Source organism: Cavia porcellus, unplaced genomic scaffold (genome assembly GCF_034190915.1).
Source record: "Cavia porcellus strain 051 isolate PalLab524CR breed Dunkin Hartley unplaced genomic scaffold, mCavPor4.1 scaffold_28, whole genome shotgun sequence".
NCBI classification, from domain to species: Eukaryota; Metazoa; Chordata; class Mammalia; order Rodentia; family Caviidae; genus Cavia; species Cavia porcellus.
The window spans coordinates 35475684-35503363 of NW_026947511.1; the positions used below are offsets into that span (position 1 = coordinate 35475684).

Sequence of the window (27680 nt, forward strand, 5' to 3'; positions counted from 1 at the left end):
TTGGGGAAGGAAAGGTTTATTTCTTACAGTTCTTGGAGATTTCAATCCATTCTCAGTTGGCTTCAAGGCAGGGTGGCATGGTGGGGCCACAGTTCATGGCAGCTGCAAACAGCAAGGGTGAACCAGTGAGAGAGAGAGAGAGAGAGAGAGAGAGAGAGAGAGAGAGACCTTCTTCCCACCCTTACATCATATCCTGGCTCCACCCCTGGGTGGGTAAAACACACACCACCAATCCAAGTGCTAGACAATGAACCAATCACAAATGCTAGATTCAGTCCAGTCCATAATTCATGAGGTTTGGGGGCCACTGACATTAACCATGACAGTCATGTAACCAGAATCAGTAATTTAAGTGTTTTATGGGAAATGTGCTCACAAAAGCATTGGAGATGGGGGAGAATGCCATGTTTTACCCAAAGCTTCAAAATAAGATAAGGTGCTGGAAAAGAGTCTGCGGGTTACTGTGCTGCTTTGGATAACACCTTGTGTTGCTGTGGGTTGGTCATTAATTTGTTTTTTGCAAAGCATGAGACAATAAATGGCTTAGCTTGGGCAAGTCACACAGTTTCTGTCACAATTACTCAGTTCCACTATTGTACTTTGAAAGCAGCCTTAGATACTATGTAAAGGAATAGGTATGGCTATATTCCAATAAAACTTTATTTAAAAAAACAGCCATGGGGTGGATATGGCCATCCTCATGGGTTCTGGATCTGGGTTTAGGTGGGTGCTTGGCTTTGTCCTTCCTGAGTGTCCATATTTGGAAGTAGCATGTGGGGTGACCCTGGAACCTTCCAACCCTGGCTCTTGACTGAGTCTCACATTGTAATGGAATCTGGTCTATTTCCCCTGACTTAAGATGAACTTCTGTCTATCCAGTACAAGTCTGGGGGCTCCTACACCCCTTGAGTTGGTTTGGGAATTTATTAGAGTGTCTCACAGCACTCAAGAGAAAACTGACTTATGGCTGTTGTCTTATTATAAATGACATGTGTGATCAGCAGGAAGAAGATGCACACAGAGCAGGGCCTGGAGACAGGAAGGGATGGAGTGGCAGGGCTTACAGATCCCTCCCCATGGGCCTTGAGGTGCAGCACCCTCCCAGCAGCTGGGACCCTCCCCAGCCTTATCATTTCAGAGTTTTAGCTGACGTTTCTTTGGGAGGTTATGATTGATGGAATCATCGGCTGTGTGATTGAATTCAATATCCAGCTCCACTTCTTCCCCAAGGGCTGGGGGGGGGGGGTGAAAGTTGCAGCCCCTAATCATGTGCACGATCTTTACAGTGTGACCAATTTTTCCGTTGAATCTGTCTTAAGAGCCTACCATGAATCACCTCCTTGGCAGAAAGTCAGACTAAGAGGTGCTTATTATGACTAACAAAAGACTTCCTTATCACTCAGGAAATTCTAAATGTTTTTGAACCTCTGTGCCAGGAACCAGGGACAAAGACCCCATACAATTTTTATTATACAGTATTACAGTGTGAAAATGGGTTATATGTGTGTCATTTTCCAGCTCCAGTTGACTGGTCATGTCTACTTAGAAGGCTGGGCTGAGGATTCCGAGGTTGAGTCTAAGTTTGCTGGAAGAGATTGCCGTGATCAATTGGTGATGTCTGTTGTGGACAGGCTTTAGCACCATATGCAAACTGGATTGGCCAGTCCTAAAGAAGAGAAATCTCTGTATATCTGGATGGCTGTTTTCCACATGGTATCTTTTTATCTTTCTGACTTTTGCTCTCTGACCTGTGCTCATGCTACGTAAATTCTGCTCACTTTATCTGGGACATCACTCTTTTTAAACATCTTCCTTCCTCTAGATATGTTTACCATCCTTGTTCCCACCACTAGGTTCCCATAGGTGCTGCCACATTTTTCTGGGACTCTGCTCTCTTAGTCTTGGCTAGCTCACCTGGAGATGGCCACAAGCCCTTGCTCAAGGTTATGACACCTTTACTCACGTGGCTGTAGATGATTGGTTCTGCATTGGGCACGCCTCCAACCTGGGTCTATCTCAAGCAAATGTTCTATACTTGTGCCTTGCTTAGAGCTGGTTGCAGGGAGAGAGGATGGAGCCATAAAGAGAGAAACAGACGAGAGAGAGGGAGAAATTTCCTGTTGTTCTGAGGCCCAACCATTTCCTGCTTTCCTGGGTTTCATCATCCTACTCCCTTCTGGATTCTGTGAGTGAACAGAGCCCCTTTTGGCCCCAGCAGGTTGGAGTTTGGTTTCTATCACTGGCAACGTGAGTTCTGCCTGACATGTGGCCCATGAACAAGCATTTGTCTTTCTTTCCTATCCGAGCTATTTACGGCACCTGTCCATTGGATGTGGCACTACTCAGGACTCAGGATCCATCTGGAGTGGATGGGTTTGCATAAGCTTAGCACAGCCTCTTCAGGAACTGAAGGGATACTGCTCTCTGCCCCAGCGTTATCAGCCTCTTGTGCCTGGCCTTGGACTTGCGGCTTTATAGCTAATGTTAACATCTGTCCATGAGGGTACCTGGGAAGTCCTGCCCATGTGAGCTGGATGGAGAGGCAATGCATGCTTGCTCCTTTTTAAAAGCCATGGGAGGGGTGGCTCCTGTCTCAGACACATCCTGTCCTAGCATCCTGGTTTCAGCCCATGGGATTCTCTTTCCTGCTCACTCCTCTGCCTCTCTGCTCCTCTGTGCCCCATCCCCAGAAGGAGGCCCAGGACCTCAAAGCCTAAGTCACGCTCCTCCCTCCACTGAGCTGTGTCCTGCCTCTGGCCGAAGCCAAGCGTGCAGGTGTCCAGCTTGTCTGTCCCCAGGCCCCTGCAGACATGTAACCTCCTGCCTGGTCCTCACTGTCTTAGATGCACTCAGTAAACATTTGCTGAATGCCTGGGAAATGAGAATCAACAGTTAGCAGATGCACTTATTTTGCTCTGGTCTCTGCAAGATGGCTTGCTTTTGAAGAACTTGGGAAGTCAGAGGGAGGTGATGCCTTGGAAACCAGAGCTGCAGAGTAGATAGAGGCTCAGGGCTTTGTAGGCACACAAAGGAGGGCTCCCAGAAGAGGTGACATTGGAACAGGCTTCAGAGGGTGTGACCAGAAAAGTGCACATGGTTTAGTTCTCAGGGTGCTTTCCTGACTACAGATGACGACAAGAATAATCCCAAACCCAGGCAGTGTGTTGATAACAGCTCTGCCATAACACCAGGCTCAGGTTCCTTCTCTTTCTGCTGTGCATTTCATCCCACAGGAAAGAGATGGCGGTGGGCCACACTGGGCAGTGGGGAGAGAAGAAGCATCACTCTCCCAAGCAGGGACTACAATAGGACTGGGCCTGTTTGGAAAAGAACCTGCCCCGGGTACAAGAAGTCACCATGGCCATCCCATTTTCATTGGCTTAGATGCATAGAACCCATCCTGAGAAGGACACTGCTTCCCCTGAGACACTGAGTTGTATGGACGATGAGATGGACACACGGACCAGGTCTGCTGACCAGAGTGGACAATAACAAGTGTCTACACCAATGACAAGAAGGAACACAGAAAGGCATGACTGGCCAAGGGAACAGTCTGTTATGGTTTAGTGTCAGGAAGGGTCCTTGCATGTTTGCAGATGGTGAGAATCAAGTGGGGCCACTCCTGAAAGAGGGGCGAGGGGCAGGTGTCCAAAGGGCAAGGTACAGAATACCATGCTGAGGAATGGGCTCTGGTCAGTACTGTAGGTGTCAGTTGCCCAGACTGTTTGCCCCTTTCTGGACTCACTGGGTGACACAATCCTCAGAATTCCCATCTGCCATGGACTGGCTTCTGTGGGGTTTGGCCAGATGGATTTCCCAGAATTCCCTTCTCTGTGGATTCTGAGTCAGGATTGGCTGAAGGTGGACTTGTGTGGACATTGAAGGCAGAAGCAAGAACAGTTCATCATCCTCAAAAGGTCACAGTGGTCAGAATCCACAGGTGCCCAGGAGGTGCCAAAGGCCAGTTCATCTTCCTGACTGCTGGCCTCATGTACCATCCTGGCTGGCAATCCTGAACCACCCACTAGATGCCGGTGAACAAATACCTTAGAGACAGCAGCCTCCATGGGACACTTCTTAGGCTCCCTGCCCAGCTGCCTGTTCACTGCAGCCCCCTCCGGTCTTGCACCTGCAGTCTGCATAAGCTAAAAGCCTGGCTCTTTTAGGGAGGTGGGTCCGCTTATCACCTGTGGGAGCATCCTTGGTCGAGAGCATTAATAACTCTCAGGGGCCTAATGTGGCAGCACGAACTGCTGGGTTGAAACCCAGCATCTCAGCCCTGTGGTTCAAACTCAGTGAGCTTTCCACCTGCCTGGCTCCTCCCCCTTCTCTTTGAGGTGGGGGCTGAGACCGGGACGCTTTACCAGGGTGATTGGAGGAGCTGGGGAGACAGCGTGCTTGGGCAGTGCTGGAACATAGTAGGTACGACCTGAGCTCTGGCTGCTGTCAATGTGGCTGCTATCGTCTGTGAGCTGTGTTCCAGGCTCCAGCCCAGGTGGGCACACAGGTGTTAATTCACTTACTCTTCCCACAATCCTTGGAGAGCGATGCTACTATTAACCCCATTTACACAGTCACAGAGAGGCTATTAGGTTGGAACATATGAAATTGCTAGTTTTGTAGGTCAGACGGAGTTCTGAGACACCAATTGCACGCAGCTCACAGCTAGCATGACTGCGGGTCTCAAAGCTGAGCAGTGTGCCTGAGCCTGCAGCCTGCGCATTTACTGGGGTCCCCACTGGGTGCTGGACAGACAGGGCCTCCTCCATCATGGGATTGTTTGTTCAGCAATCATTGTTCATGCAGGGGAGCCGGGGTTCTGAGGCAGAAGGATCGACTGGGCCATGTGAGGCGTCTTTGTCCTACACTTTTGCTCACTTCTCAGCATCAGGCAGAGACATCACCTCCTCTGTGAAGCCTTCCTGGCTTCCCCAGCCACAAGAGACAACCTATGAAAGAGCTCAGAGGGAGAAGGCCCAGGGGACTTCTAGGGGACTCTGCGGACTGCTGTGTGGCTGGAGTGTCAGAGGCACTTGTGGACAGAAGCTGGAAGGACCCTGCATCTGAAAAAAAGCTTACTTCACAGCAAAATGGGCTCATGGGGGTGCGTGCCTCCTCCAAGGCCACACAGACTAGGAAATGTTTCACACCTGGCTCGCTGGGTGCCGTTTCTGCCTGGATGTTGGTGTTTTTGCTTACTTGTATTAAGGTAAAAATTAGAAGAACATGAGGAGTGTGTGCAAACTTCACTGTTGTCAAGGGCACGACAGACTTTGCTGAACTGGATGATAAATGTTTTCTGCATTTTCTTCTTGAGTTTCGGAAAATCAGCCACAACAAAGAAATCAAGCCCTGGTCTGCAGCCTTTGTCCTTGGCCACAGTGACGTCACCAAATGCAGCTCTTGGAAGGGGTGCCCAGTAGCCTGTACAGTACATTTCCACCATGAAGACACAATGGGCGGGGTCCACCCCAGTGCACAGAGAACAATGGGACACCGGGAGAGAATTGGGAAGTGATGACTTTGGAGTATTTATTGCTTTTGTTTTCGGTACAATTTAATTGTGAATTTATGTAATTTAATTCTTTAACAATGGCCGTATTTAATGCTCAGCTTGTAAAATTCCTGAAAATGTAACCACTGGCCTTTGTGAGCTGGTAAGAGCTTGTCCCAGTGTGTCACCCCAGGGCGACTGTGGGCAATAAATAATTTCATGCCTTCAAAATGCTCAGTGAACCTGGCAAGTCGAGTGAGCCTTCCATACATGTGAACTAATTTTCTTAATTACTGTTGTTGTTCTTAATTGGAACTTGGGCTCCAGAAGTCAGGATTTGGGCATATTTTCCACTAGATTGTCACCTGAGGACAAGGTCCTGCTCTGCAACCATTCTTTCTGCTTTGATTGCTAGCCCAGGGCCTGGAGCTGAGAGTTCTCCTACTTGGCCTGGGTGGAAGTTATTTCACTTGGTTGACCTGGGGCTACACCTGGATCCTACCCAGCACCCCTAGTCACAGATGCTGTCCAGCAGGCCCATTGTCTTTCCCTGGGCTTCTCTGGAAATCTCACAGGCAGGGTGCATGTGAGGAGCTCCACTCCCCAGGTGCTTACCCAGGACAGAGCAGGTGTTCTCCTTGGGGTGCTGCCTGAGGCTTCCTCCTCAAAGAGTGCAGGCTGTGTACAAGCTTAACCACAGTCACACTGGGGCCAAAGTGTTTGCAGAGGCAGCTCGTTGCCCTTCTCCCAGCTGAGCCCCATGGATCTGGCGCTGTGGTGCAGAGAAGGCCATGAACTTGAGGATCTTATCCCCACCAAGTCCTGTGGAGGGAGGAAGAGAAATTTACATGAGGCGGGAGGCAGAGAAATTTTCTCAGTTTGATGAAAGTAGGATGAATGTTGCTTCTTTGATCCACAAGCATTTATTAAGCATGGACCGGTGGGCCAGGATGGCACTGGTTCTCGGTAGTGTTTGCTTTCAGGGAAATTTCATGACTGAGGGGTGAATGTGAAGGAAGGAAGCCATTAAAGAGGGCACACATTCATGGCAAAGGGGCTCAAGCCCTCTAGGACTCCCTAAGGAACCACGGCATTTCATAGAACTTTCCAAAAAAAAAAAAAAATTCCCCCTCCCAAGGACAGGCCATTCCTCTGTCACATCTGTCATGCAGCTCCCATTTGTGCCTGCTGCTGTCTCCTGGGGGCATCAGCCCCTCTGCTTTTGGCCTTGGCTGCAGGTGAGCTGAGGGGTGGGTACCAGGGCTCAGAGGACCCTTGAGCCAGAGGTGAGGTGTCATCACTGTACACCTGCAGTGGGACACAGGGAGCAGGTATTAACCTGTCCCCAACTGTGCTGCTACCCAGCGGACCAAAGGAAGGTGTTTGCTAAGGAGTCAGAGAAAGCAAGTTCTGGGGAGAGAGAGAGGTCGAGTCCCCTGCTGCAGAGAAGCCCTGGGTGCAAGTCCAGAGAATGCCTTAGGTTTGCATGAAGACCTGTGGGTGGCGTCAGAGCCAGAGAGACAGAGTCGAGCCAGGCTGTACTGGGGTTACACACCAAGGGATCAGGAAGAGGCAGAGGCAGAGGCAATGGCATAGGGAGCCTTTTCTGAATCTTTAGCCGAAGGGAACAAATATGATGATAACTGATGGAAGAGGCAGAGTGGAGAACATACCAAAGGGCATAGTGAGTCTGTGGGTCAAGGCTGATAGAGAAACTTTAGTGAGCTCATTCCAAGCAACCTTTCCTTCATTGTTTTTACCTGTGTGAAGGCAGAAAGAGAAGTTGTCCTTTGGTAGAGGCCTCCTGGGATTCTGAGAGGAGCACAGGCTCCTGAGAGGGATGATTTGGAATCCTGGCTCTGCCTGCTAGATGTGGCCGAAGGATGTGATGACTTGGAGCTTCAGTGTCATCATCTGTCCTCTGAGGACAACACTTCTCTCCCACATTGGTTTTGGGCTTTGGTGTGGAAAAAGTTGTTGGGGGAAGGGACACCCATGAGGTGCGTGGCCCAGGCACTGGCAGAAGTGCATGCAGCTATAGCACCAGTGAGGTTTGATGCGTGGCAGGAAGTGAGGCAGGAAAAGCCAACATGGCCAGCATGCTGATGAGTTGATCCATCCTGGGCTCTAGGCTGTTGGCCCCTCCCTGTGCGCAGTACCTCAGTTCTGATCCTGCCAGAAAAGTGTGAACTGAATCACAGCTTAGGTACTGGTGCTCCACCCTCCAAACAGACAGGGGTGGATCTGGTACCCTTTCTGGTGGTGGTGTTGTCATGTTCATGGTGCTTGTTGACGTGGGTTCCAGGTGGATCTGAGGTTGATTGGACTGGCCATATGAGATGTTTTATGGAACACTAGAACAGCTCCCCGGATGTTTCTGTCCTTGAATCTGGATGAGCTACCCAGGACCAGTGCTTTTGCAGGGCCTTCTTCCAAGTTTACAGAAAATGAGTAACTGGCCCTAGTTTGCATCTCTCTCTTGGGTGAAAATTCACCCAAGAATGGCTGGCAAGATGATTTTTCCCTTTTGTAAAATAACAGTGTTATTAAGATATTATTTATATACCATACAATTTGCCCATCAAAATTGTATAAATCAATGGTTCTGATCATATATAGGGTTGTGTGACAATCTCCACAGTTGACTTTTGAACATTTTGTCATCCAAAAAGAAATCCTGTACCCTTCACTATTACCACTCTAACTCCTAAGCAATCACTAATTTATGTTTCTTTTCATCTTAAGTCTGAGGTCCATTGTTCTGGACATTCATATGACTAGTATCATATAATTTGTTGTTTTTTTGTGGTGACTGACTTCTTTTATTTAGTATAATGTTCTCATGATTCACCCAAGTGGAAGCACAAATGAGTACACCATTTCTTTTCTTGCCTAAAACATTCAGTTGTTGGCATTTATCACATTTGTTCATGTATTTTTCCAGTGATGGTCGTTTAGGTGGTTTCTACCTTTTGATTATTATGAACAATATCGCCCATGAATGTACAAGTTTTTTGTGCAGGCATATTTTTATTTCTCTCAAATACAGAGGTTCCTGAGTCCATGAATGCTTCTTTTTGGGGAATAATTTGGTTCACCAACAGAAGAATTTGGTCAAATTTTGCTTCCATTTGCAAACTCCATATCAGGTGACAAACATGACTGTGGTCTTCTTACCTGTTTGAACATGTGGAACAGGAAGAAGATGGTTTGAAATGCGGCCATTTCCCCAGAATTGTAGGATGAATTAAGTCCTTGAACTGAGGTACCGCCTTGAACTGAGGTATCCAGGAGTGCAATTGCAGGGTCATTAGTTAATTATACGTCTAATCATTTAAAGAACAGTCCTATTGTCTTCCAAACTAACAATACCATTTTCTACACTTGCCAACAGTATATTAAGGTTTCCTTTCTTCTACATGTTTGCAAACTATTGTTATTTGATTTTTTTTGATTCTAACTTTCCAGATGGATATGAGGTGGCATTTCACTGTGGCTTTTGATTTATATTTCCCTGATGGGTAAAGATATTAAGCATATTTTCATGTGCTTATTGACCATTTATTCAAGTTTTTGGAAAAATTTTCATTCAGGATCCTTTGTCCATTTTTAATTGGATTATTTGCCATTTTAGTTTTGAGTCATATGAGTTCTTTATATATGCCATATACAAGCTCCTTATCAGATGTGTGACTTGCATGTTTTGCCTCCTGTTTATTGGGTTGGCTTTTTACTTTCTTGATCATATTCTTTGAAGTTAAAAGTTCTACATTTTAATAAAGTTCAATTTTTCTATTTTTAATTTTGTTGGCTGTACAGTAGAGGTCACATCTAAAAAACTATTATCCAATCCAAAACTGTAAAAATTACCCCTCTATTTTCTTCTAGGAGTTTTATATTTTGAGTTTTGATACACTTTTAGGAATTTTTTGCATATGGTGTGTGATATGGGAATCCAATTTTGTTCTTTGCATGTTGTCCCAGAACCATTTTGTTGAAAAGACTATTATTTCTCCCATTGAATCTTTTAGCACCCTTGCCACAGATGAATTGACTGTAAATGTGGAAATTTATTTCTGGATTCTCAATTTTATTCAATTAATCTACATGTTTGTTCTTATGCCAGTACCACACTGTCTTGATTACTGTAACTTGGAAGTAAGTTTTGAAATCAGGAAGTGTAAGTCCTCCAACTTTGGCTATTCTAGGTCTCTTGAATTTCTGGATGAATTTTGGGACCAGCCTGTCCACCCCTCAAAGAAGCCAGCTGGATTTTGTTAGGAATTTCACCATATCTGTAGATCAAATAGGAAGCATTTCTACCTCGGTGATACTAAGTCTTCTGATCTTTGAACATATGCTTTCTTCCTGTTTATTTACATTTTTCATTTCCTTCAGCAGTTTTATATTTCAGAATATAAGTCTCGTACTTCTTTTTTTAAAAAATATATTCCTAGCTATTCTTTCTGATGCCGCTATAAATGCAATTTCTTCATTTCATTGTCAGATTGGTCACCAGAAGGTAATTTTTTTCTGTGGGATCACACACAGGGGCATGATTGAAAGGTGCTGACATCCTGATTTTGAATGACTCACATCATTTACACAGACCAGAACTTCACAAATAAGATCTGTAGTACGCACACTAGGGGCATCCGAGTTCCTTCTAATTCTGAGCTATCATTTTATTACAATGGTTTACTTATTGATTGACTTGTGGCGGGTCCCCTATGGGCAGACCCTGTTTTAGGAGTAAAAGGACATCATAGGATAAGGCATAGCTTTTGCCTGTATGGGACATGTGTTCTCATTGGGAAGACAGTGAAGTCAGCAGTTAACTAAATACCTTGTGGATTTCATGCAGTCACAAGTATTTTAGGAGAAAAAGAATTAGTCTTTGAATAGAATGTTCAGGGAACACAAAGTTAGATTTAATGGGATGCTGGAGAAGCATCTCTAAGAGGCGATGTGGGGATAGAGCAAAGTGCAGGGTGAGCCCAGTGGAGAATCAGAGGAGGAGAACGACAAGTGTGGAAAGGTCCAAAGGACACAGCAAGCTGGTGTGCTAAGGCAAAAACTGGACAGGGACTCTGGACAGGGAGAGAAGCTGAGGAGTCAGCATGGCCCGGGCTGCAGGGCCGGGTGGGCTGCAGAAGCGCTGTGCCTCTTATCCTGAGCATGACACAATGTCACTGAGAGCTTTGGGAAAGAGGGTACATGATCACCAGCAGCAGCAGTGGTGAAGGAAGTGGCTCGAAGGTCTAGGAGTAAAAAGCACATTTCAGGGTGACCCTGCATGTACCCAGGCTCTGGGAGGGAAAAATACCCAGGCAATGGCAGAAACAGGTGTACAGAGCCAGTTCCCCAACTCAGCTCCTGTGAGCTGCTTGGGGAAGCAAGATAAGATTCCTGAGGGAGTCAAGTCCCAAGGAGGGCTGTTCTGCTCTCTAGTTGTATCGTGGTCTCTCCAGAAGGTGGCACCAGTTAAGTCCACACTGAAAACCAAGGCTGGGGAACCCTAGATTGGAACTTTGGCTCCAACATTGACTAGGGCATGAGCTCAGGGATAAGTCACCTTCTATCTTAGTTTCTTTTTAAACAAAATACCTGCCATGCAAAATTAAGGGAGGAAAGGTTTATTTAGTTCACAGTTTGTGCTGATTTCAGTCCAAAATCAGTTGGCTCCTATGCAGGGTGGTGGCGTGCCAGAGGAGCAGCAGCTCTTGGCTATGGAAGACAGCAAAAGCAAGATGAACACAAGAGGTAAGTAAGCCTCTTTCCCTGTTGGGAGCCGCAGCCCCGAGCCCGGTCGCCTCACTTGGCGGACGTGAGGCCTGTAGTAAAGAGTGAGGCCTGAGGTAGATTACCCCTCCCATCGAATATGTTAGTTTCCTGCTTACCGCGTAAACAACCCGCTCAACAATATAGTCTGCCTGGCAACTGATGATGTTAGCCAATCAGCTTGCCTTGCTTACTTTAACATGATTGGACACTGTACCCGTATATATACCGGTGCCACCCCTGGGCGGAAGTAGAAGCCAGATAGAAGCCCGGAAGTAGAAGCCCAAAAGGAGCCGCGGAGAGCGGACCGGTAGAGGCTTTGGGGCAGACTGAAGCACAAAAGGAGCCGCGGGGAGCGGACCAGAGGAGGCTTCAGCTGGGAGAACCCAGGGCAGGCTGTACGGAGAAGGAAAATAAAAAGAAAAGGTTGTCCACTACCAGACTTTGTCGTGTGTCCTTCCTGCCGGCCGGGAGCGGACATCGACATTTGGTGGCCCGTACGGGGACTGATCACCCCCGCGACGTGGAAGTGGACAACGCTCCAGTACAGAGCTGCGAGACAGGTGAGTTGGGGATAAGCCTGGGCTCTGGGTGGCGCGCACCTACAGGGCTTTTAGACTCCCCTCAGGCTCACGCGTAAGTGGCGGATTCCTTGGGCCTCACGCGGTGAGTAACATATTAAAAAATGGGAAACATGCTAGGTAGCAACACTAAGAGCGAGGGTGGTTGTGGAGAAAGCTCTCAAGAGCTTACAAAAGTACGCAGGGTATTTGAGCAGGCCCAGTCAGGGAGCTCCCGAGAGGGGCCCGTCAAGGGGAACAAAGATGCTAAGGAGAAGGACGGGGCTCTAGCCTCGGAGTCGTCTGACTCCGAGGACGAGGGAAAGTTGAATGGCAAGGAGGCCAAAGAGACCAGCTGTCAGGAGCCTAAGTCGCTCAATAAGGAGTCGCAGGGTTCTTTTCCAGTGTCACGCCGCGAATTGCGCTCTGCTCAACCTGGTCTGCGGAGGAGTAGAGAGCTCCTGAGTGCGCCCCGGCGCGAGAGGGAGGCGGTCCCTCGCCACGAGGCGGCCGCCTGGGAGCTCCCTCCCCTTTCGCCAGAACAGGAAGTGATGCACGGGCCCCCATTTTCCGCCCAATCACGGCCGCTGTCTTATGCTCCGCCGCCGGCGGGTCGGTATTTTTACAGGCGGCTTTGGCAGGGGGGACGCTTGTCTCATGAGGTACATCCACCTGGGATAGATAGTGGCCCCTACGAGATATTTCCTGTACAAGTAGCTATGGGCCAGGGACGCAATGTATGGGAGCCTTTTGAGATAAAGCAGATTAGAGAACTTAAAAATGCAGTTACAACCTTTGGGCCGACTGCGCCTTACACCATTGCCATGCTGGAGAATCTGTCTTCTGGGCCCCTCACCCCCGCGGACTGGATTCAGCTGGCAAAGGCCTGTCTGCCCTCGGGCAGTTACCTGGATTGGCGAGCCTGGTATACAAAGTTCTCTGCCGAGCAGGCTGAGAAAAACGCCAATCGAGGAAACCGGGGGTGGAACAAGAAAATGCTTATGGGAAAAGGTCGGCACGCTGATGACCAGACCCAGTTCCCCGGCACTGTCTATGAACAAATCAATGCCATAGGGCTCCGCGCCTGGAAACAGGTAAGTGGTGCCGGAACAGCCTCCTTGTGTCTTTCAAAAATAATTCAGGGTACCACAGAGCCATTTGTTGACTTTGTGGCCCGAATGCAAGATGCTGCCGATAAGATATTTTCTGATCCGGGAGTGGCTCGACCGCTGGTAAGGCAGCTGATTTTCGAACAGTGTACAAAGGAGTACAAGGCAGCGATAGCTCCTCATAAGAACAAGGACCTCAATGCCTGGATTAGGATATACAGAGAGATAGGGGGGCCGCTCTCCAACTCGGGAGTGGCTGCTCTCCTGGCCGCGGCTGTACAGCAGAGGGGACCTCGCGGGTTAGAAGGGGAATGTAAGGCTAAAGGGTGTTTTGCCTGCGGGGAGCCAGGACACATTAAACGTCATTGCCCAAACAATGCAGATGCTAGGCCTCGCCCTAGGAATAAAAAACCATATGTTTGTGGGCGATGCAAAAAGGGATCACACAAAGCTGAGGAGTGTAGGTCGGTCTTTGATGCTCAGGGCAACCGTATTTGTGGACGAGATGCTAGAGGGCCAAAAAACGGCCAGAGGGGGCCCCCTTCACAGGCAGGCCCCCGCCCCAGAGACAGGACAGCTCAGGGTGGCAGCCTTCAACAAGGGCCACCCCTGGGTCAGCAGGTGTGGACCTCAGTGTCGCCTCCAGACTTATACAGAAGGTCACCATTAGGACGGATGGCGTTAGGACCCTAAATGACATGCAAAGGCTATTGGGAGACATTAATTGGATTAGGCCATATTTACATATACCAAATTCAGATCTCAAACCCCTGTTCGACCTTCTAAAGGGAGACCCAGATATAGCCTCCCACAGGAGGCTCACTCCTGAGGCAAGAGCTGCCTTACAGAGAGTGGAAAAAGCCTTAGGTGGGGCTACCTTACACAGAATTGAACCAGGGCGACCCTTTGATGTCTGTTTGCTACAGACTAGTCTACAGCCCACAGCGGTGATTTGGCAAAAAGGACCATTACTGTGGATACACCCTAAGGTCTCACCTGCAAAAGTCATAAAGCATTACCCGGAGGCAGTCGCTTCATTGGCCCTTGAAGCGCATGATAGAGCTGTCCAACATTTTGGCTCAGGACCACAAGCCATCCGAGTACCCTATACCGCCAGCCAGATCAAGACCCTGGCTGCCTGCATAGATACTTGGGCCATTCTGAGATGTGTTTTCCATGGGGATATAAACAATCAATACCCTAAAGACCCTATCTTGTCATTTGTCACTCAGCACCCTATAATTTTTCCAAAGGTTACTGCCTCTGAGCCATTAGTCCCAACAACTACAATATACACAGATGGCTCCAAGACGGGGATAGGCGCCTATGTGATCCTAGGCAAGCCCCCGGTTACCATACAATTTGAACCAGATCAGCCTCAGGTGGTGAAACTGCAAATCGTTAAAATGATTCTTGAACGGTTCTCAAAAGCCATTAATATTGTCTCCGATTCTAGGTATGTGGTCAATGCTATGCAAGTGCTTGAGACTGCCGGTTTAATTAGATCCACTTCCACAGTGGCTGGACTGTTCCTGTCTATCCAGACATTGCTTCAGAACAGACACCATAAGGTCTTCACCACCCACATAAGAGCACATACATCCCTGCCAGGGCCCATGACACAGGGGAATGCGGCTGCTGACACTGCCACTCGCCCGTTATGGATTTTTACCTTACTAACACCAATCGAGCGAGCCCGTGCCTTCCATGATAAATTTCATGTTAATGCCAGGACACTAACAAACCATTTCCATGTTTCTAGAGCAGATGCACGAGATATCGTGCGACTATGTGACTCCTGTGCCACATACAAACCTGCCATACCGATGGGAGTAAACCCTCGAGGTTTGATCCCTGGTGATGTTTGGCAGATGGACATCACACATATACAGGAGTTTGGGACTCTTAAATATGTTCATGTTTCCACAGACACCTGTTCTCACGTCATATTCGCAACAGCAGAAACAGGTGAAAAAGTGTCTAATGTGATCAATCATTGCCTGGCAGCTTGGGCCGCATGGGGCAAACCAAAAATATTAAAAACTGATAATGGACCAGCCTATATAGGCAAAGCCTTCAATGAGTTCTGCAAAATGATGGAGGTTCAATTAAAACATGGTATCCCATACAATCCCCAAGGTCAAGGAATCATTGAGAGGGCTCATAAAAGCCTCAAAGAAATTTTACAAAAACAAAAAGGGGGAGTAGGCCAAGGCCTGGCCCCAAAGGCACGATTATCCATGGCACTATTCACACACAATTTTTTAAATTTAAATAATGATAATTGCTCCCCAGCCGTGGAGCACTGCAACCCTTCCCCCAACCATAAAGGGTGGGTGAAGTGGAAAGATGTCCTGACAGGACAATGGATGGGCCCGGATCCAGTGGTCAGCTGGAACCGAGGCGCGGTTTGTGTTTTCCCACAGGAATCGGGACGAGAACCACTGTGGATACTGGAGAGACTGACACGGGCAACAAAGCCCTCGACTGAAGATCAGACCTGCCCTACTGGAGATCCATCACAGACCAACCAATAAGATGAATAGAAATAGCGGTAGCCCGAAATGGACAAGAAGATCCTCAGGCATATGCATGGCTTGCTCAATTGGCCCACGACCGAGTCTAGATATGGCGGGCATCCCTCATTCTCCTCCATAAGGTGACAATACACAGCAGGGTAGGTGAGTCAATGACGGGTAAGAGCGTGCCTCCCCAGCACGACTCGACCTAAGCCAGGCCCTACCCCATCCTGCACGTAAGCCGCTGGACTGTTAGATGCTGCCCAGGTCTAAATTTCTCTCCGAGGGGATTTCTTTACGGAGAGGAAATGAGTGCAAGCTTGTGTGCATCCAGGTTCCGTCCAGTTTGTGCCTGGCCCTAGAAAAAGGACGAGGGCCTCAGGGCCTTGGCAGACCATGGGACGGCCGACCAGGGTCTAAGCCAAGGACCTACGGTGGGCCTACGCATAGGGCATAAGCCTCTGCACCCAGTCCAGGAAGGGCTACGATGCGCACATTCATAAAAAATAAAAAAGGGGGAGATGTTGGGAGCCGCAGCCCCGAGCCCGGTCGCCTCACTTGGCGGACGTGAGGCCTGTAGTAAAGAGTGAGGCCTGAGGTAGATTACCCCTCCCATCGAATATGTTAGTTTCCTGCTTACCGCGTAAACAACCCGCTCAACAATATAGTCTGCCTGGCAACTGATGATGTTAGCCAATCAGCTTGCCTTGCTTACTTTAACATGATTGGACACTGTACCCGTATATATACCGGTGCCACCCCTGGGCGGAAGTAGAAGCCAGATAGAAGCCCGGAAGTAGAAGCCCAAAAGGAGCCGCGGAGAGCGGACCGGTAGAGGCTTTGGGGCAGACTGAAGCACAAAAGGAGCCGCGGGGAGCGGACCAGAGGAGGCTTCAGCTGGGAGAACCCAGGGCAGGCTGTACGGAGAAGGAAAATAAAAAGAAAAGGTTGTCCACTACCAGACTTTGTCGTGTGTCCTTCCTGCCGGCCGGGAGCGGACATCGACATTTCCCTACCTTATATTGTATACAGGCTACCTGCCCTGGGGTGGATGTAGCACTCAGACCCTTAATCCCAGCCCTAGACAATGAACCAATCTTAAATTCTAGATTCAGCAGCCTCAGAAAACACCCCACAAGCATATAAGGCTTTGGGGGACATCCAGACACAAATCGTAACACCTCCCTTCCTTGCAGCTGTCACTTTATGACTCCTGTCTTTTGGGACTATTTGACACAACAATCCTGGGGAGGACCCTCAATGGGCAAGCGGCTTTTGTTAACTAACCTGGGATAAGCTAGCAGGAGGTCAGATCCTTCCTGCCTAGAACTTGGGAGGCTTAGTGGAGGGTGCTGATAAAGACACTTGTCTCCTTTTCGTCATTGCTGTGTGGATGTTTTGTCTGTGGCTGGTTTGTAGGTGGTGAGCTTGAAAGGACTGATGGCTGGGAAGTGTGGCTAAGTGAATAGGTGGTGTGGATCCACTTGGCAAAGAGTTAAATGCCAGGAAGGCCAGCTACACCATGTCTTCTGCCAAGGATCCAGGCAGATAAGGGCTGTGGACACTGACTAGCCCACCTCTTTCACTTTTTGGAGAAAGTAGAGTGCTGTAGAAGACCAAGTGGATTGCTCTCCTTGAACTCAGAACTATTACCTCTGCATTGTTTAAACTGGGCCCTGTCTCTGTGTACTGATATGTACAGAGCTGGCTAGGTTGTTTATTCCTTAAATTGGCTCTAAGCAATGCACATAAGACTAATTAAGGTACTGATATGTAATCTTTAAAGCCAACTGATAGTTTCCTGTTTCCTTGCATTGTGTTCCCTGTTAAATGACTGAATGAAGCAGAGTGGCAGAGCCAGAAAGCTCCAGGAATATCAGCTGGGTATGAGGCTCAAAATAAGAGACTAGGGCTTCCCAGGATACAAAAGTCTATATATCAAAAACTGAAGCAACAGCCTCCTAAATTCATTCATATGTTATTCCAGTCTAACTGTGCAGACTTGTCTTTCTGCATATCTTTCTCCCCTCATATTGCAGAGATGCTTGTTCTTTATGGACTAGATCAGCTCACTTTGCTCACATAATTTCCTTCATCCTCACTGTCACTCATCTTGAACTAATCCCTTCTTCACGAGATAATAAATTCTGGGAGAGGCCTTGGATGAGGGCCTTTGCCCATATCCTCACTCGGACTGGACTTACGACCCCTTGGTTGCCCATACCTTTGAGTATGTCCTGGTGTCTTTATTCTCACCGTGGGTTGCACTGGAAGTGGTAGATTGGAATTAACTTGCCGGGATTCCAATAAAGTTTCAATGGGATTACAAATATAACTTTCCGGATTGTGAGGAGGACTGGAAAAGGAATTATAATATTTAGATTACAATGCACACTATTTGGATTATAATAGGGTGGACCCAGAGAAAACAGTACTTCTGTTTGAGGCCACATAGCAAAGTGGGGGCGTAACAGAAGCAAGGCTTCTTGGCGCCAGGAGATGGCCTTTCGCTGACACTCTACTGCCCTGAGAACAGGAGAAAGAATTGTCTTTCCACCGTTAACTTCCCCTTCTCCTGGTTTCCTTGCTCTTCTGGCCTAGGCCAGGAAAACCAGACTCCTTTCCTAGGATTTCTGCCCCTTGAGCAAGTCTACAAGATCTTTTTATTATTTTGTTTATCTTTTGTTATATTGTTTAGATGTAATCCAGAAATGCCTATGATCCTCATTTTTTCCTCTTGAGAAATTTTAACAGGAAGAATAAATAGAGAGTAGAAAACAGACAGAGGATACAGAGAGCATCCTTGGGAATCTCTGGACCTGGACCTCACTGCTCCCGAGACCTAATCTCCTCATTTAAAAAAAGCTGGTTCACTTGAGTCCCTGCAGCAGCTAGAGGTGCTGTGCTCATCCTGGCTGGTTATCCTGGCTTGGTCTGCTCATGGGTTGTAAGAATCCAGTGATCTGCCCCTGGACCAAACAAGCTAGGAGAGGCCTTTGAGAAGAACTTTGAGAAGGGTTCCTGTACCCCAACTTCTGTGTGACAGCCCTTTCACTCATAATGTGGAAAAGTAAGTGACCCTGAGAGGATAGGAAGAGATGGCACACATGATCAATACAGGGCCTCTTGTCTTTTCCACATGGTAACATTGTTTTGTGATTTAAATGAAATCTTACAGACTAGAAGATCAAAGCCTTGGTTCCTTCTATGTCTAGCCAGTAGTTCTAAACCAAAACTGCCAGTTGCACAAGGCAGGCTGCCCCTAGGCTGAATTCTGGGCCAAATTGAAGTCCAGGGAGCCAGTCCACAGGCTGTCCTTGCTGAACATCTCTTGGGGACTTAGGACTAACTAGGGTTTAGTGTGAGAAGAATCCTTGAATGTTAGTGTGATGGAGAAGGAGAAGGAGCATGGGACAAGACTCTTGGTAGATCACACTGTCATGTGGCTTCTGTGCTGTACACAGCACGCACATAGGACACCTAGACTCAGGAATTACCCTGTGGGAGCTGTCATACTGCTTCCTGTTTGGCTCAGGAGTCACCTCTGACACTCCCAGGCCCATAGTGACAAGCTGAGGCTCTATGGATCTGGATAGAAGCTGCCTGGTGGCATTGTATTCAAGAGTGTTTAAGAACAGGGTTCAGTTTAGGGACAGACATCTCTGTGGAAGATTCTAGAACTTGCCTTTTGCAGTTTTGCATAGTTTTCCTCTGCTTTGGTGAGCTTAGCTGTACAACTCCAGTCTGCTCCTCTCCAAGTTCTTTCATTGCTTGAAGATACACATTATGAGCAAAACATACAGTGTGTTATGGTTTGTATTGAGACGGTCCTCCCAAAGCCTTATGTGCTCAGAGGCAGGGCTTTTTTAAGGCTATATACTCATGAGTCCATAGCTGAATGTGTTGAAGGAGGTAGGGTCTGATCAGGGGTGGCGGCTCACAGGGGGCCCTTCTCCAGCTTTTCCCTTCTCCCTCTGCTTCCTGGCCACCATGGTGTACGCACCTGTCCTCCACCCAGACCTTCCACCATACTGTTTCTGCATCAGAGGCAGGTGACTACAGACTCAATTCTTGAAAAGCCATGAGCCAAAATGACAGATGCAGGTGTCGGGTGTAATTTCTTAGCAAAGAGAACGTAAGTAACATGGTGGACTCACTTTGGGATGCACAGTTTGCCAAGCCTTGCCTCTGCATCTTTCCCTTTCTCTGGGTCCTCTCTTGGCGATGTGACTTCCTTCATTGTCACCTGCTCAGAGCCTGGCCCCTCATAGTGGGTGTCTTCAGGCAGAATGGAGTCTCTCGTGTGGTTGGTAATCAGGCATGGTCCATGTGAGCTCCCAAACTGAAGGCTTTGAGGACACGAGGAGGAAAGGGACAGAGCAGAGGGGAGGACAGAGCACTGCTTGTGGGATCGCACGATCTGGGTTTGAATCCTGACTGCCACAGATTTGCTGAGTAATATCTCACTTGCTTGATTCTCCCAACTGCTGCCCTGCTGTGGGGTTGATTGAGGGGGTCTCCTCCAAAGCAGATGCTCCAACTCCCCAGTGACCAGCAGGGACTGTGGCCAGTACCAACCCTACCCATCATGCAATGTGCTGCTCCTTCTCATTCTCACTATTAGTCTTAGTAACCTTGGTATGCATTATTCCACTCCCCCCTTTTTTGACTGAAAGCTTTTACCTTTTCACTTTAAGGAAGCACTTTATGGCTTCTCTTGGCATACTTGAATTGCTGGCAATTTTGGGGCCATTATTAAGTTAAATAAGTGTAACCTGAACACAAACACTTAGACTTTGACAGTCAATCTGATAACCCAGAAGGCTGGTAAATAACTATTGTGGTGTAGATCTAAAATATCCACCAAAAAACTCATTTTCTCAGAGGCAGTGCCTGGTATGAGGTGGGGGCTTTAGGAAGAGAACGGGATTTTGGGAGCATCACACCCATCTGTGGATTAATCTGGTTGACTGTGATGATGAAGAGGGGCCAGGCTCGCTTCCTGGTTGCCATAATGTGAGCACCTTTCTCCACCGTCTTTCCAACGTGCTGTTTCTGCCTTTGAAGCGAGCCAGCCATGGGCCGAGTGCTCTGAGAACTCCTTTCCTTTAGGTTGGAGGTGTTGGGTATTTTGTCCCTGCTACAAGAAAGTAACTAATGTAGCTAATAGACAGATGTTCATTAGCACTGATACACTGGGAGCTAGTGATGGTTTGTGTCCAGAGCAAGAGAGGACCGTGGGAGATTTCATCCTGTTGCTCAAATGGGGGCACAATTCAAAATGTGTGCACTGTTTATTTCTGGAATTTTCCACTTAATATTTGCAGGCCATGGTTGACTGACATCACAAAGGCATAAGTGAATAAGCAGGGTGCTAAATGCCAGGGGGTGAGGGGCTGTGCTGCTGTGTGCACAGCATGATTACCAGGAGGCCATTCTGTTGTGCTGTGTAGGCAGGAAGACCAGGGAGCCAGCCAGAGCTGTGTGACAGTTGGGACAGTGACTGAAGATTTAATGAGATGACAGGTTGGGCTGCTCCAATTCCCGATGCCAGCGAGCAGAGCACATCTCTGTGTGCCCGGGGGACTGAGCTGCGCTAACTGCTTGTGAAGTGCGACTTGTCCCCATCCAGCATCTGCTTTCCACTTTCTGCACCAGCCCCTCAGGAAATCCCCACTGACCGAGTGAGCTCCAAAGCGACACCTTCCGCTCTGCTGCCACCAGCCTTCCAGCAGGGCGTCTCCGCCACTGGTGCCTCCCTTTCTGCTCAGCAGGGAGGGAGGGCGCAGGCTCTTGAGGGCCCTGGAGCAGCAGGCATGTTTCACGGTCCCTGGACAGTGGAACCAGGGTGAGATGTGCCTGTCTCTGTCTCATGGGTCCCTGAGAAGGATCGCTTGTCACAGTGGCTCCGTGCCTTATTTCTCAATCACTGTCCTTGGTGTTGGGAGGATCAGCTGCCATGGTGCCTGAAGAAGAGTACCGGCTACAACTGTGGCCATGTTGCTGCAGGACAAACAGGTTTACAATTCTGTGGGCTGGTGATGGGCACTCAGTGCTGGCCTGACCTTTGTTCCCTTATTCTGGGCAGTCACTGCCTGCTGGGGGAGCTGGACACACCTGCCTCCTCACCTCTCTCTGGAGCCCTGCTGTGTGTGTCTGTCACCTGCATCAGGACCACCACAGGGCCAGCCATGTGGTGAAGCAGACAGCTGCTCCTGTGGTTTGTGACTCTGGGTGAGAAACTTGCCTTCTCCGAGGCTCAGTGTCTCCTCTACCAAAGAGAGATGACAACAGACCTCTGCTTACACAGTTGTCATGACATTGACTAGGTTTATGCACCAAAAGAGCTTGGAACAGAGCTTGGAATCTAGAAGATAAACCACAAAATAACCGCACCATCATGCTTCCTCAGGCTATTCTTTCCAAGGCTTGCTTTCTCTCATAACTTAGCTGTCTCTCTCAAAGGTGGATCTGATCTTGGCAGAGTCGTTCAAAGGCTCACTGTGGTTAAAACCTCAAGATTCTCATGGTCTTCAGCTCCCTGCCTTGTGTCCCTGCCGCATTTCCCCTGGCAGCCCCGTGCCTAGGCCTGTCCTCCTTCCTAGGCGGCCAACGCAGAGGGCCTGCCCTGCCTTCAGCATCCTCCTCACTGAGGGCCTTTCCTCTTCCCTTCTCACCTCCTGGAGCCTGACATGGGCTGGGTTGGAAGGCAGAGAAGCCTCCCTGGTTTCTTCTTTCAGAGCAGACCCCTCTCTTCTCTGCCCCTCTGGGTTTGTACCCCTGAGGACTGCTGTGTAGCACACCGTTCGTGCCTGTCTGAATCCATGTGTGTCTTCTACTGATCCCTGTTTCCCCTCCCATGGTGGACTCCTTTCTGGCCAGCTTGACTAGGCCTTAACGAACAGCTGGTGACTGAATGAGCCCAGTGCTCTGTGAGTGCTTGTTCAATGAGAGCTCAGAAGCAGGTCCTTAGACCCCCTAAGCAGATGGGCAGCTCCCAGAAACCTGTGGGGACTCAGCTGTGACTCTTCCAGGGTAGCCCCTGGTGCTGATGGCACTGCAGGAAAGTCCCAGGTAGGTCAACTCTTGTAGAAGTGCTTGTTTCTGCCCACTTAGGCACAGGTCCTTTTCCTGAGAAGGCTGATGGGCACAAGCATGGTTGCACTTTTCAGAGGTGCTGACAGGCTGCCACAAAGGCACATGTTCCTCTTCCCCATTACTGGGTGGGCTTTTCTCCCTCTTACCCTGAATCTGGGCCTGTTTGACCAATAGAATGTAGTAGAGGTGATATTGTGAGACCTCCAGATTAGTCTCTGAGGAGCCTTACAACTTCTGCTAGGGCACCTTGGGACACTCATTCTGGGAAGCCAGCTGCCATGCTACGAGATGGTCAAGCCACACAGAGAGGCTCTGTGTAGGTGATCTTATGGGCAAGGGCTCTGGTGGATAAGTGCACTGGTGAACAGCCTCAGCCTTGTCCTCAGGGAATAGCCTAGAGTCATGAGCCAGCCCTCTGAGAGGGCCAGGCTAGTGACTTTCCTCCCAGTGGACTACTGACCACAGTCTTGTGGGAGATCTGGAGGATGAGCTGCCCAGGCAAGCCACAGATATATGAGATGAGATAAACATTTGCTTTAAGTCACTGAGCTCTATGGTAACAAGACAGCAACAGAAGATTGGACTTGGTGCCAGTTAGAGAGGGCCAGTGACTGTGGATCACCTCCCTATCTGAAGGAGCACTGCAGAAGGTGAATGACTTCTAGGGTGTGGAGAAAAGGACAGGGAGTGGGTCCTTGTCTCTCTATGACAGGGCTTCCCTATCTGAGATGCTGTTTCCAATTTTCAAACTTGCCTGGGACAAAATGGCAAAGGATGGGTGGAACAGTTTTAAGGTCAAGTTTCCTTAGGCTGTGGGGGAAAGCCAGGGTTCAAGTGCCCACAAAGCCTTCCCCACATCCCATTCCAGTCCCCGCTCTGCCCACTTCTCCATGGAAACAGTTGGAACATGGAAGGAAAGAAAGAAATGGTAATGCACACCCATGCTGTGGCAGGTGAGTGACTTCTATGTTGCATTTGACTTTCATACAATTTGATCAGAGTGCAAGTATTACCCCATAGTGTAGATAAGACAATGAATCCAGAAAGGATCAATACTGTATCTACACAACAAGCAAATGGTAAAACCAGAAAAAAATATGTTGTTATCTGTACTATTAATGATGTCCCAATGGGCTTACAGATACTGGGATGGTCTCTCCAGCCATTGGTCATCGCCAGCAGCCCCTCATTATTGCTTTGCTACGTTTGTGAAGTCCTGGATCTTGCCAATGCTAATCCCTGTGGAGGGTCGATACTTTAAGAGGATATTAAGAGGTTAGAGTGATGTCCAAGTTCTCCATGGAGAGTTAATTGTGATGGTAGGAAGGGGGGTGAGGCAGAGGAGGACCTGCAGGGGCGCAGGAAGAGGGTGATATGAGAAGCCCAGACTTTTCCAGGTGGAACCTGATGGTGGGTTTGAAGAATCTGGCACGGAGCCCATGACAAGCCCCCTCCCTACCTGGGTCACATTTCTGCAAACCCTGTGACCCGTCTGGAGGATATCTGTTCCTCCTGCGAATGGAGTCTGTCGCTGGCAGGGAGATGGGACTCATTCTTCCCCTGTGCTTGGCCAGCTTCCTTCCAAAGCTCCTGGGAGACTGTGTTTAGTTCTCGGCTCCAAACTCAAGGAGCGGCATTAACCACCTGGCACAAGGCCAGAGCAGCAGCTGGGGTGGGCAGAGAGGGGAGGCTGATTCCTGATGGAGCAGTTGCGGAGGTCCTTGGGGAGGAGACCCAGGGGACTGCTGAGGGTTTCCACCCTCAGGATGCTGGGCAGCCTGTGTATGCCAGGGCTTTGCCCTCATTCCTAAGTCTCTTCTTTGGGATTATTCAACTCCTAGGGGCTTCTTAGTACTGATACGTAGTATTAGGGTTTGAATTTGAACTGTCTCTCTGATCTCCTGTACTGAAGGCTTGGCTGTCAGCTGATGGGCTTTGGGGAAAGTGATTGTCTGCACGCTCGTTAGTGAATTAATCTGTTGATGAGATCATGATTCGATGGCATTCTTGGGAAGTGATAGAAACAGAATGTGGGATCTAGCTGAAGGACATGGATATAAAAGTGTCACCTTGGCAACTAACCCTGATGCCCAGCCCTTTCCTTCCCAGGATTCCTCCTCCTTTTTCTGCTTCCTCGCTGCCAGCAGTGGGCAGATTTCCTCTGCCAGGCCCTTCTGCCATGATGGTTCTGCTTCATCACAGGCCTAAAAGCAATGGAGTCAGCTGACCATGGACTGAAACCTCTGAAACCACAAGCCAAAAATAAATCTCTCCTCCTTTAAGCTGTTCATATCAGGTATTTTGTCACAGCAAGAAAAAGCTGGCTAACACACATGGTGATTTTAGTGTCATAGGAGGTGAGTTGAACAGAAGACCCAACTTGCCCATCTGGCTTCTATAGAAATGACAGTCACAAGAAAGAAAAAGCCAGATGACCTCGGAGACTTCTTAATACGCTTGGTTCAGACTCTGAGAAGGGCCAAACCCAGCCTGTTCAAGCAGGATTTTAACCATCTGGCCTAACATGAGGGGGACAACATGTTGTGCTCCTGGCCCTTCTTCCAAATCCCAGCCTCCCATCACCCTGCTCTTTTGGTCATTTAACTTTCCCTGGACAAGAAGGCCTTGTTCCTCTTTTCTTTCTCTCTCTTTGCTTCCTTCTTCATTCACTCCACAAATATTTATTGAGCACCTATGGTGCTGGGCAATGTGCTAAGTCTTGGAGGATCCAGGGGTAAGGGAAATAAACACAGCCCCTGATCTATGGCAGAACAGGAGGCAATTCTTGTAGGAAGTGGAGAGGGGTAGAAGGCTTATAGGACATACACAGAAAAAAACAACAGAAAGCTGTGTGCTAAGGGAGGGCAGGGCCCAAGGTAGAGAAGCTGGTGGTGAGCTTCAAGGATGCAGGGGAATCAAAAGACAAAGAGAACTCAGCAAATCTTGGCAAAGGGTTGGTGGGCTGGTGGGTGAGGAGAGAAAGATGTCAAAGTGGACTTGGGTCACTGGCTGGGACACCTGAGTGGGGGAGAGTGCCAACTCTAGGAACACCTTTAGCAAGGCTGGCTCGGGAACTTCTAGCCTGGCAAAGCTTCTATGCATGTGCAAAGTCTTCTGCACTAATGCTGCCACGCAGAGCAGAACTAGGAATGGGCTCCAACTGCTCCAGGGCAGCTTCCTCACTCCAGCACTGCCTCTGTTCCTCTCCTCCTCCAACAGCCGTGGGAAGCCTGACTCCTTCCTGTAGTGCTGCAGTGCCTGCCCTCCTTCCTGGGCTCCACTCTTGTCATTGCAGAGCCGTGATGATTGACATGCCCAGAGGCCAATGAACTGCCAGCCCTGCTCACCACTCCAGGGTCCAGATATCAAAAACACAGGAAACAGACATGCTTTCCACCCAGGGAGGACAGAAAGGGCCCAGATGGGACTCCTCACAGCACACTTGATTGACCCCACCTGGCCATCCGGATATGCTGGTGGGGATGCAGAGGGTCTCAAGTTTCTAGGCTAGGCCCTGCAGCCGGTGAACCTTCCTGCATCATTTAGATGGTTGCCAGATGGACTTGGACCACAGGGAACTGGAGGAGGGATTTGTGCTGGGCCTTCTCGTTCAATGACTTCTCAAGATTTAGTGATTCTCTGCCACCAACCTAGCTTGCTTTTCATGAAACTGCTTTGAGAAGTGTGCACCCTGTACCCCCACAAGTAGTCTAGAAGAGGCCAGTGTATCAGGGTGTTCTCCTTTCAGCAGGAAGATAGTACACATCTGTGTTCTCTGTCTTTGTGCCAGGCTATGCCTGAGTCTTCTCCCTGGGGACAAGGAGTCAATGCACCTCTGAATTCCCGACTTGTCTGCTTGAGGCTGGCCCACCCGTGGGCCCCCTGTCTGTGGGCAAAAAGTTCTTGCACTCCTGAGCTCCCTCCTTGCATTTTATAGACGCTCTCACATCATGGCGATGCCCTTTTGTGTATTATTATGTCCATTTGCACCTGCTGAGGACATGGTGAGCTTTGCCTTGGGTCTTTGCTCCTCAGTTAGTTCTGACCTAGCCAGTGGCAGTCCCTAGTTGTGAACACTGAGCCTGAGTGACTGAGGCCAAGCCTGCCCTGTACCTAGACACATCTGCTCTCTGCTGCAGTCCTGTCTGGGTTGTTGGTGCCTGGCGCCAATCGTATATGACAGATGAAGAGATGAATCAGAGGGGGAAAGAAACTTGCCTGGGGCCACACAGCTGAAATCAGAAACTCTGATTTCTCTGAGTCCTTGTTAGTTGCCTGATCCATTCTGTGCCACCTCCAGCTAATCACTTAAAGCTCTTGGGGGCCTTAATAACAGGTCGGGGGAGCTGGAAGGGAAGGAGAGGAAAAGAAAGAAGGTGGGGGGTGACTCAGGAGGTGGCTGAGTCCAGCCATGTTACTCACTGTGACCTCAAGCAGTTTGCCTCCCAGCTCAGAACCTCCTTTTCTTCCAGTGTCAAACGAGGACACTGATCTGTGTCCAGCTTTCTTACTCAGTGGCTCTGAGGACAAGGCTGCGGTGTGGGAACAGGCTCTGAAGACAGGGAGGGGCCACTTTGCCCCCACAGAGCTCCTGTCCTGGTTGTATCTCAGCCAGGGCCCAGGGCCTGCAAGCTGCTGGTGTTGGGACGTGGAGCTTACTTGCATCTCCCCAACGATGGCTCAAGCTTGGGTCATGGTGGGCTGCCAGTGGCCTCTCCCCATGGAACGGGACCCACCACTCACAGCGCCCTATCCCCCACTTGGCCATTATGGTTTCAGTCTGCCTGGCAGCTTGGGAATCAGACAGGCCTTATCAGAAGCCCCCGGCCGCTTGGTCTCCAGTTTCTGGGAACAGCTCGCACTCTGCAGCTTGCTTTCCCAGGGGCTGGTGCCAAGCAGGCTCAGCCTCAGGGGCTGGCGGGACTCCAGCTGTTCTGATGAGTTCCCTCGGCAACAGCTGGAAGATGGCTTCATTAGGGCATAAGGAGACCTAGCAGTTGGCCTCTGTCCACCTGGTCCCAGCTGTGAAATGGGCGCATGGGTGGTGTCCCCCATAAAACGTATTGCCGCATGCTGTGGGGGACAGGCCTGGGGTGGGTCTCTATGAACTCTTACAGTC

General features: G+C 49.1%; 1 long non-coding RNA gene across 1 annotated transcript; it reads right to left on the reverse strand.

The window, feature by feature from the left end:
- On the reverse strand, window positions 1-27360 carry LOC134473665 (uncharacterized). The gene is made up of 3 exons (XR_010044030.1): window positions 26984-27360; window positions 6110-6316; window positions 1-102 (listed from the first exon to the last, which is right to left on the reverse strand). It is a non-coding gene; the product is annotated as an uncharacterized LOC134473665 (long non-coding RNA).
- Window positions 27361-27680: the final 320 nt, after the last annotated feature.